Source organism: Adiantum capillus-veneris, chromosome 27 (assembly GCF_014529385.1).
Source record: "Adiantum capillus-veneris isolate H3 chromosome 27, ASM1452938v2, whole genome shotgun sequence".
Lineage (NCBI taxonomy): Eukaryota > Viridiplantae > Streptophyta > Polypodiopsida > Polypodiales > Pteridaceae > Adiantum > Adiantum capillus-veneris.
The window spans coordinates 3,358,111-3,369,373 of NC_140957.1; the positions used below are offsets into that span (position 1 = coordinate 3,358,111).

At 47.7% G+C, this 11,263-nt stretch overlaps 1 long non-coding RNA gene across 1 annotated transcript in view; it reads right to left on the bottom strand.

Annotated features, from left to right (window-relative positions):
• Window positions 1-10,496, bottom strand: part of LOC147421416 (uncharacterized) — a 69,001-nt gene extending 58,505 nt beyond the window's left edge. Inside the window, exon 1 of the long non-coding RNA XR_015186725.1 lies at window positions 10,380-10,496. This is a non-coding gene — a long non-coding RNA (uncharacterized LOC147421416). The remainder of the gene's footprint in view (window positions 1-10,379) is intronic.
• Window positions 10,497-11,263: the final 767 nt, after the last annotated feature.

Sequence of the window (11,263 nt, forward strand, 5' to 3'; positions counted from 1 at the left end):
ATCAACTATCGTTAAACATTGAGTGTTCCTTGAATGCAAACTTGGTGGAAGCATTTTTTGTATGGGAGAGAAAAGCTTCACACTCTCAGAGTGAATGTCAAACAGAAATTTACAATCAGTTGGCTTTTGATGTTTTAAAGTCATATGTGCATGATCAGCAGTTTCAGTGGGAGCTCTATCTTCCATTAGTACAGGCTATTTTGAATGACTCTTTTTCTTCTGCTATTGGTCGAATTCCGTACGAGGCAGCTTTTGGCTGTCCGTTCCAGTCACTTTGGACTCGCTTGGTCAGTCAAATGCCTGATGCCAATGCTGAAAGTCAGTCATTGGATGAAATTTCTGAGAGTGTGAAGCTTCGGCCAAGCAAGGCTCAAGAATCTTATTCACAGCATTCTAATAAGCATCGTCAGGATGTTTCGATCAAGGAAGGAGATTGGGTGTATTTAAGAATCATGAAGCAACGTCTTAAGCAAGTTAGAAAGAAGTGTCCAAAGTTGTCTTTTCGTATGTATGGTCCATTTCCAGTCTTTAAAAAGATAAATGAGGTTTCAATGAAATTGCAGTTGCCTAACTCATGGTCAATGCACAACATTTTCCATGTTTCTTGGTTGAAAGTGTTTCAGGGAACACCTCCAAAGGACATTTCGGAAGAAGAAGAACCGGAGATCATCAATGAAGCTGAAGTCATGGAGCCGGAGCAAGTGTTGTTGCATCGGTTTCACCATGGTTCGAAGAAGCAAGTGCGACAATATTTTTTGAAGTTCAAGGATCGAGGAACCCATGAAGCAGTGTGGGTAGACGAAGAGTTCTTCAAGGATTATCCAGAGTTGTTAACAGACTACAAGGAAGCCATGCAGCTCGGTACCAGTACCTCACTTTAAAAAGGAGGGGATGTCACGTGACACATCCAACCCTATGTGTCCGTGGACAAGCTACACCATAACAGGGTTTCCGTCAAGTCCAGTCAGTCTAGATTAGAAGTAATCTCGCACTTTTGTGAGTCTATTCGTAGACCGTACATGCCCAGTCACTTAGTATAGATGCATATCCTCTGCTTGCACACAGCATGATCATCAGTATTCCCATCAGAATCCATTAGAATCAGTTAGGGGATTTTTCCAGTGCATTTAGCCTATTTTTTCTATTTTTGATATTTTTCACTTATTAATTTAAGTGACTTCCCAACAAAAGAAGGTAGGGCAATTTGGGTAAGAAAATATATAAGCAAACCAAAGCTAGCACTCTTTGGCAGATGAGCAAGGAGCACAATAGGTCTTTGGCAGCAGGTACTCCCCTCTCTCAGCAAGAACCCCTCAAGCACCCCATCAGCCCTAGCGTTTTGCTCATTGCCAGAACCCTTCCTGCTTGGCATTTTCAGCAAGCCTCTGGACCACCACATTCCCCCAACACCTAGCGTTTTTCACCATCGCTACAGGCTGCATTTACCAGCGTTTTCAGCCTTCATTCGCAGCAGACCAATCAGCGTTTTCAGCAACAAGTACAGCAGCGTTTTCAGCCATAAACATCTGCAGACATCAGTGTTTTGACAAACCATTTCAGCCTCCCAAAAACGCAGCCAAATCTGCGTTTTTCAGCAGTCCAAATCAGCCCAAAAATTCAGCAGATAGCGTTTTGTGGACAGCAGTTAGAAGGTTGCAGATTTCAGCCCTTAGGTCATTGTCGCCATCCCCGTCGTCGTCACCGACATAGCCCCAAGTTGCATTAGTTTCCATGCATCATCATTGTACCCGTTTGTGCAATCAATAGTAGACCACTCTCGCCGACAAGAGTGGGGCCTTCGGAGGAGGGTTTTATAACGTCTCTGGTGTCGTATCTCTCTTCTCTCTATCTCTCAGCCTCATACACTTGCACGCACAGTGTCCACGCACTTTGTTCGTGATCATAGCACTCTCCATTAAGAATGGAAGGCTCTCCCTTCCATAAGAACTAAAAGGAACCTTGAGCAAATATGGATCACTCATCTTGAGAAAGTATGATACTCATTCCACTGCACCTTACAGGTAAGAACCTATGCCGTGGCACTTGGTTGTGAGGGATTACGAGTGAAATTTGCACCACTACAACCAAGTTCAATTATGTCTGCCAATGCCACCGTCAGGCATGGGAGATGCGAACCAGTTTCATTTCTAATAACCTATGCTACCGTCGGAGGCAGCATGTTTTTCTTGTACCTATATTAGTGCTTTCAATCTAATATTCGCTTTAGTTTTTTCTTTTGTTGACACGTGGATCAAAGAACTGCTGAGATTTTATTTTTTTCCGAGAAAAAGATCCTTCTATTAGTTAATAAAACTGCCCATAGGGCTACAACCACCTCTACTAGAGAGGGCTACATCAACCATAAGGAAAGACTCTCCCAATGAAAAAACAGCATATGTACAATGAGGACTAAATCAAGAGATGGGAGGAGAGAAAAGCCACACAAGTGGATGGTAGTGCCATCTGAGCTCACTCCGGACCATGTTGAAGAAAGGCACAGGGCACCAAAGTCGAAGGAACTCCTCTCTGCGCTCCACATGCGGTCGGAGCTGCCCTGAAGTCTCTCGAACTGTCCCCTAAGAGTATGGATCAACTCCAACCAAAATCGTCGAACAATCTCCGCTGGTGGCACAAGGCGAGCCTCAAAGATGCGGAAGCAGCGGGCCTGCCAAATGAACCAGTGTCAGGCCACAGATTCCAACACACCTCTCTCTCACTGTACCACTCTTGTGGGGTAAGCTCTGTAGCAAGTTGGAGTGTCGGTTGACCCCCCTTATCACTATCATCTTGTTGGTGGAGAATAGTTCAAACTGCAGTGCAAGGCCCGTGAGAGTGGACCAAGCAGCTGCCCCCCAAGTGTACTGTCGTGCTATGGAAAGAGTTGGCATCAGCCGAAGGACCCGAAGCCAAAACTGTTGTGCCATAGGGCAGTCCAGCAGACAGTGACGCTGACTCTCCAAAAGATGGTCACAAGCTACGATGTTGCCGAAAGGCCACTATGTACTAGCCAGCTCCCCACTGTTGTAGCTCTATGTGCAACTAGCCACACTGGAACAAAGTGACTCGCCGCGGTTGTCTGGCGTCCCACAACCTCGCCCAAAAGGCTGACAAGAACTCAATTGTATGACCCTCCTCCTGCCAATGAGGTGCTGCAGCAGGACGAGCCTCTCTCCGTGAGTGCTGCCAGTATGTGATGTCCCAATCAAACAGTGTACTGAAAGAAAGGGACCCTTGGATGGTCGGCTGAGAAGAAAGGGTCCCTCCAAAACCACTCTCTAAGATCCCACTGCACTCGTGCCAGTGGAAAGCTCTCCCAAGCCCAAAGCCTCCAATGGCATGTCTCAAGAGCTATTGGGTCAAGATCGATGACACAAGTCCTCCCGCAGATGCCCAGTACTTGGATCCTCTGAAAACAGCACTCTGCAACCTGTGGAGCCTCTATTGAGACTCTGTGTAGCCGACCCTCGCCATGTATCTCGAAGAACATGGAGGGTACAGTCTCTGAGCAAGCTTGAACTGCGATGAGGACCTCCAGTCACGTGAAGGCCCCATCCATCTGGGAGCTGCTGTCTCTAGAGGTGTGAGCCACTCAGCTGGTACTGCCTCTGTGATGTTCTGACACATGCTCTGCACCCCTCTCATGCCCTGCAGAGCTGGATACTTTGTAACTCCTCTAGAAAACCTGAGAACTGAAGCCAGTCACCTAGAGTGCGTGTTGGACCCTCTTCCTTGGGTACTGCTGAGCTATTTTGAAAGCACCTTAGGTTATAAAGGTAGTAAAATATTTGTTTCTTAATCTTACTTACAACTCTTTGTATTTTCTTCTTCTGCAAGAGTTATGAAAGCTTTATCCGTCCCTTCTCCTAGACACACTGATGTTCCAGTTCTCTTTTTCACTGCCTCTCTGAAGGTAACCTGTGTGAGCTTTTTGGAGGATCTTCCAAGCGGTCATACCCTAAGGGGAGACTCGAGCCCAAAGAGTTCTTGAGAAACGAAGCAAGAATCCAAGCAAGAGTCCAAGCCACAAGATTTCGCTTGCCTCCAAAGTTCGCACTCGGCGTTGGATTTTGACTACAACAGCATCAGCAAATACATCCAAACGACCCAAGCTGGAGGAACCGGATGTTACGAAGGAGCTCAGAGACCTAAAGACCTCCTCAGTCCAACTCTTACAAAAATTCATAGCCTCAAGAGATGCCTAGATCTATCAAAGGCACACCTATAGGTGTTAAATGTAGCAGTTCCTAATATCTATGTTCTCCTCTCTCTCAACCGCAAGCTGGCAATCACAAACATGACTCACGCTTGCGTACACATTTTGGATGGCTTATCAGCGACACTGTGAGTAGAGAGGTTGGTCATTTGTCATGGCCGAATAGGAAAGTGTAGAACATTAGCTATGTCAATTTGTGGTGGCTCTTTAATAATCGAATTCTATATGAACTAACAGTTCGGGTGAAAGTTTTTTTCTCGCAGTAGCTAGGGGTGAAGATCCCGTCTCTAGTCCATCAACAACGCACTTTAGAGTTGCCAGGGCCTTCTCTTTGAACGAGGCTATTGTTAACCTTGTTGTGTCTCGATAGATGCTTCCATCTAAGGATAAAGTAAAAGCTTACATGCACCCAAGAGAGCCCTTTGACATTCGAATCATGTTGGGTCCCCTCTTTGTACGAGGCTACTATTAACCTTGTTGTGCCTCAATTGATGCTTCCATGTGAGAAGGAAGTAAAAACTCACATGCAACCAACGAAGCCCTTTGACCTTCGCATCATATTAGATGCTATCTAACATTTTCAAGGATCTCCACAATGAAAATATACACATGTTTGAGAGGATGTTGCCCCTTCTTTGAACGAGGCTATTGTTAACCTTGTTGTGTCTCGATATATGCTTTCATCTAAGGATAAAGTAAAAGCTTACATGCACCCAAGAGAGCCCTTTGACATTCGAATCATATTGGGTCCCTCTTTGTACGAAGCTACTATTAACCTTGTTGTGCCTCAATTGATGCTTCCACGTGAGAAGAAAGTAAAAACTTTTATGCAACCAACAAAGCCCTTTGACCTTCGCATCATGTTAAGATGCTATCTAACATTTTCAAGGATCTCCACAATGAAAATATACACATGTTTGAGAGGATGCTAAAGTTCGGGAGAGGCATGAGATGGATCAATGATCCTAATCTCATCCATGATGTCTTCCTCATTGATCATACTCTCTCAATGAAGCAGTTACAGTTGATGAGAGGTATTTTGATAGATATCCTTGAGCACCTTAGTGATCTTGATGCTATGCCACCCTTGAGGCCTCTTGTACAGGGGCTTGCCACCTGCTCCCTTGACATAGTTGATGTGTATATCGGAAACCGAATGGTATGGAAGCTTGATGACAACATGCCTACCTATTGGGTGGATCCCCATGATGGCACATACTTCCACATTCGACCAGATGGTAAAAGCTAAACCTAAACTATTATGAGAAGTAGTTAGAAAAAGAAATGTGACGCTTCAAAAGATACAGCGGGATCGGATAGGTCGAATGCTCCTTGAGGTGCGAAGCTATAAAAGTGGCCGTCTAGTCGACTGTGGAAGTATGCACCATGGCGATCCACCCAATAGATAGACATGCTATCATCAAGCTTCCACCCCCATTCAGTTTCTGATATCCCCATCAACTACATCAAGGAAACGAGTAGCAAGCCCCTGCACAAGAGGCCTCAAGAGTAGCATAGCACCAAGATCACTGATGTGCTCAAGGACATCTGTCAAAACACCTCTCATCAAGTGTAAACACCTCATGTAGAGGGTATTATCATTGAGGAAGACATCCTCGATAGAATAAGGGTCATTTATCCATCTCCCACCTTTTCCGAACTTGAGCATCCTCTAAAATATGTGTATATTTTCATTGTAGAGATCCTTAAAAATGTTTGGATAGCATCCAACATGATTCACAAAGTCAAAGGGTTTTGTTGGCTACATGTAGGCTTTTACTTTCTCCTCAACTGGAAGCATCAATCGAGGCATAGCAAGGTTAACAATAGCCTTGTACAAAGAGGGGGACGTTACAACTCTGAAGCATGTGGTTGAGGGGGCTAGCAGCAGGATCTCAATCCCTAGCTGATGCAAGCAAAAATCTTGCATCAAAACTGTTTGTTCATACAGTATTAGATTATTAAAGAGCCAAGATAGATTGACATAGCTAATTTCTGAAATTTTCTACTCGTCCATGGACTTTGGTGTCCCACAAGTGGCGAATAACCAGCCTCTCTACTCGCAATGTTATTGCCGGTGCCTTATCAAGTGTGTGCGCACGCAAGAATCAGGTTTGTGATTGCCAGATCTCTGTAGAGAGAGGTGAGCGTAGAGGTTAGAATTTGCTACTTACAACATCTATAGGCGTGCCTTTGACAACTCTAGGTGTCTCTTGAGACTAGGAATTTCTGCAAGGGAGTGGTTGAAGAGGTTCTCTAGGTCTTTGAGCTGCTTTGTAACATCCGACTCTTCCATGGGTTGTTTGGATGTATTCGTTGATATTGTTGTAGTCAAAATTCGATGTCGATCCCAAACCTTGGAAGAAAGCAACATGGACCCTTGTCTCGTTTCTCAAGAACTCTCCACGTGGCCTGCTGAGAGAGGATCCACCTCTGTGCTCTTGAATTCTAAAGCTGAAGTGCCCCCTGAGCTACAACCGCTTGGAAGATCCTACAAAGAGGTCACACATGGTTCCATGGGAGAGGCAACGAAAAAGAAAATTGGAGTATCAACGCGACTAGGAGAAGGGATGGGTGAAGCTTCCATGACACTTGCCGAAAAAGAAAACACAGACAATTGCGTGGAAAACGAATAAATTTGAATAAATTTTGAGCTGACATTCATTTATAGAGAAAGGGTGTTACCTTGTAGGATTTGAAGCTATACTGCACAAGGAAAAGATCTTCCCAAGCTGACTTTTGTGCCTTCTTCAAGAACTTTGCAACCAACACCTGTTGTCCTTCATCGAATCGAGGCCTTTGTAGATCAATCATGCCAAGCCTTCCGCAATGTTGCTTTGCATTGATAACTTTGATTCGCTAGTAGCCGACTTTTCTTGTTATAAGAACAGCCGGGAAACATGTGCCTATGTGACGCCCCAGAATTTGGGCGCGTCGGGTTGAGTTGCTCTGATACCAAGTGTGACGCCCCAGAATCTGGGCGCGTCAGGTTGAGGTGCGTGGTGGGCGTGTTTGCTTTCAAAGGGCCCGGCTCGGACGGGACCGGCTCGGGCGGAGGGGTGTTTTGTCTTCAAGGGCCTGGCTCGGACGGGACCGGCTCAGGAGGGCCCGGCTCGGACAGGACCGGCTCGGGTCAAGGTGTTGTCTTCAAGGGATCCTGGCGCGGGCTCAGGAGGGCCCGGCTCGGACGGGACCGGCTCGGGCGTGGTTGCGTTCCATGGGTCGACGGCCGTTTGCGTTTCGCGGGTCTTGCGTTCCGGGTCCCTAGCCCCACGTAGCCTCAGGCTCCGCCGCACTCACGGAGGGTCAGCGTGCCCTGGGGAACCTTGCGTGGAGTCCCCACGGTGCACGAGTGCGTGGAGTGAGGCTAGCGTGTCTAGGTGGGGGGTCCCCTCCCGTGGCCGTTCTCGGGAGGCTCATACCCCTTATATACACCCCCGGTTGAAGAGAGTTCGACGTCCTCGTCGAACGTGGGGAAAAGAGAGCTTGGCTATGCATGAGGCCAAGGGACTAAGGGGTGCATATAAGTGCAAAGTGAGCAAAATTGTTCCCAAATGCAAGTAGGTAGAATGCTTTGTTTTTGGATTTTGGAATGAGTGTGTGTGTATTTTTGGCTTTTTGGCAGAAGGCTGAAAAGTATGCTTTGAACACCCAAGTAGAATTCCCCATACTTGAGCATTCCCCAAAAAGGTAACCCGGAGTGCGCGGAGCCACCTGCTGCGTTGGTCCGCGCGGAGGCTTCTTGAAAGCCGAATGTGAAGGAGAGTCCGTTGCAATGCAGCACTTGCGAAGTTGCAAGGAAGCTTACCGTCATGTGGGACGCGCGTTGTAGACTTAGGCTGACACCAGCTTTGGTTTCCAATCGCCGAATCTTGAATCGGGCAAGGTTACTTGGTTAGATGCAGTCTTCGGGTCGAAGTAGCTTTGGCGCGTCATGACACCATGAGGGCTTTGGCTGATCCTTCAATCTTCAAACTGATCCCTGTGTGTCCCTGTATGGACGTCATTTGGAGGGCTAGCTCGGGGCCCTGTGGTCTCTTGTAGACTTGAGTGGGTCTTCAGCTCAGCATGGGCCACAAAAGTGGCCGGGGCGCGACGAACACAGTTGGACGAACACCAAGTGTGACGCCCCAGAATCTGGGCGCGTCAGGTTGAGGTGCGTGGTGGGCGCGTTTGCTTTCAAAGGGCCCGGCTCGGATGGGACCGGCTCGGGCGGAGGGGTGTTTTGTTCTTCAAGGGCCTGGCTCGGCCGGGACCGGCTCAGGTGGGCCCGGCTCGGACGGTACCGGCTCGGGTCGAGGTGTTGTCTTCCAGGGGGCCTGGCTCGGACGGGACCGGCTCAGGTGGGCCCGGCTCGGACGGGACCGGCTCGGACGGGACCGGCTCGGGTCGAGGTGTTGTCTTCAAGGGGTCCTGGCTCGGACGGCACCGGCTCAGGAGGGCCCGGCTCGGACGGGACCGGCTCGGGTCGAGTTGCCTTCACGGGGGCCCGGCTCGGACGGGACCGGCACGGGTCACGAGTGACGGCCCGGGGTTTGGACGCGTCACGGGGACGGGGGCGTGGAATTCTTTTCCTGGAGCTCTTTTCACCGCATTTTGACGACCCGACCAGGGAGGTTGGGGCCGTCGTGAGGAACGTGCGCGTCGGACACGAGGGTCTGAAGCTCTTTGCCTGGAGCTCTGGAACGGGACCTGGAGCTCTGATACCAAGTGTGACGCCCCAGAATTTGGGCGTGTCGGGTTGAGTTGCTCTGATACCAAGTGTGACGCCCCAGAATCTGGATGCGTCAGGTTGAGGTGCGTGGTGGGCGCGTTTGCTTTCAAAGGGCCCGGCTCGGACGGGACCGGCTCGGGCGGAGGGGTGTTTTGTCTTCAAGGGCCTGGCTCGGACGGGACCGGCTCAGGAGGGCCCGGCTCGGGTCGAGGTGTTGTCTTCAAGGGGTCCTGGCGCGGACGGCACCGGCTCAGGAGGGCCCGGCTCGGACGGACCGGCTCGGGCGTGGTTGCGTTCCATGGGTCGACGGCCGTTTGCGTTTCGCGGGTCTTGCGTTCCGGGTCCCTAGCCCCACGTAGCCTCAGGCTCCGCCGCACTCACGGAGGGTCATAGCGTGCCCTGGGGAACCTTGCGTGGAGTCCCCACGGTGCACGAGTGCGTGGAGTGAGGCTAGCGTGTCTAGGTGGGGGGTCCCCTCCCGTGGCTGTTTTCGGGAGGCTCATACCCCTTATAGCCTACCAACTAGGCCATGGACACTCTACCCTGATAGAGCCCACCCACTACTGGGTAGAATTGAACTCGAATTGAGTGGAACGGAGTGTATTGAGTGATAGGATTTGACGCCCATCTGCTGTGCTTAAGGCATTTTGTCGAAGGCCAAAGTTTTTTTGAGTCTGTCATTGGAAGGGCTTGTTCAAAAATTATCCTTCTATAGAGAAGGGTGAAAAAATAGAATACATGTCAATGGAAGGGCTAATTAAAAAACATTTTATATATATTAATGCTCATTTATAATATCTATATGTATATTGGTTATACTCATTGACACAATATAGTATCTTGCCTTGTAAATTATGCGAAATTTTTTCATTGGAAGGGCAAACTGAAAATAGACCCTTCTATAGGGAAGGGTGCAGTTTTCTACAACCCATCTTTTGAAAGAATAGGTTGCCCTTCAAATCCTAACACTGAGTGTATTGTGTGGTAGCTTTGTAAGTTGTGCGATAGACCCACAACACCCCATGGACAGCCTAAGCCTAAGCCTAGGTATGAGGATGCAAATAACACGTCTTCTTCAGAAGGACAAGAGTACCTTATTTGTACTCCCTGCTTGGCGAGGGTAATGATACTTTTGAAAGATAGTATCCAATAGCTCATTCACAAAGTGAGAGTCTATCACTTAAAACCTTTAAAGGGCAGCGAAAATGTTTTCCATACATAAACTTTGTCACAGTTAGCAACATAGTCGGTAGCCACCAATAAATACTTGGTTTGATCTTGATGCACACTAGTCTATACCCCATCGTTCAAATGGAAGCCACACCAAGGAGATATTAAACGGTCCATTCGCTTGTGATGGGTTGGTTTTCGAGCACGTCTCTGAGAAGTGTCACAATACTTACCATAAAGCATCGTATCTTTGAACATGAAGCCATGTTACAACGAACGTACCTTCTCCTCCCTAAAATAGAACGGACGTTCCGGGCCCAAGTGGTTAGGGAACGCCATCCAGAATGGAAACACGTTCCGGTTCTGAAATACTACCGGGAATGCACATTTCGGATTGCCAGAATACGCGTTCCAAAACATGTGCGGATCACATTTTAGTCGGCCAATTTTTAACAAAAAAACAAATTTCAAAATTTTGTGCCATTTTTGGCGACCATTTTGAGCGCTCTCTTGAAATTATTTTTTTTGTTTTGGGTTGGGGGGGGGGCTTTCCTATATAGGATGGACGTGCATCGTGGGCAAATGTACCTAGAAACACCCTTAGATATGATTCTATTTGGACTACTAGAGTTCAAAAGCTCAGCTAAGGGCTTTTTTTGTAGGAGGAGGCACCACTTTTCTAAGGCCAACGTCTACTTTTAAGAGGCAACTATCTGGTAGGTCTTCAGTCATTCCAAAGGCTTGCTCCCTAGAGTCTAACCTAAGCATAGTCATCACACGTATTTTCATGGCAAAGTAGAATATCAAAATCAAATGCTTGGAACAATAGCAACCACCTTCAGACTCTCCCTGTCACTTGGGGCTTATTTAGCAGATATTTTAAAGCATGATGATTAATAATAACATTGAAATGAGTTCCTTATAAAGAGTGCTAGAAATTTTGAGAAGCATACACTACAGCCAAAAGTTCCCTCTTTTTAGTACTACAGTTCTTGTCCGCCGCAGTGAAAAGTTGACTTGCATAATAGATGGGCCTATCCAATTGTACTCACTTATAGGTTGTGACAAAATTGCACCAATAGTAGTGAGACTTGCATCTTTATGTATGTGGAATGTGTTGGACCAATCAAAAGCCACCAAAATAGTAGCTTTAGCAAAGCGTTTCT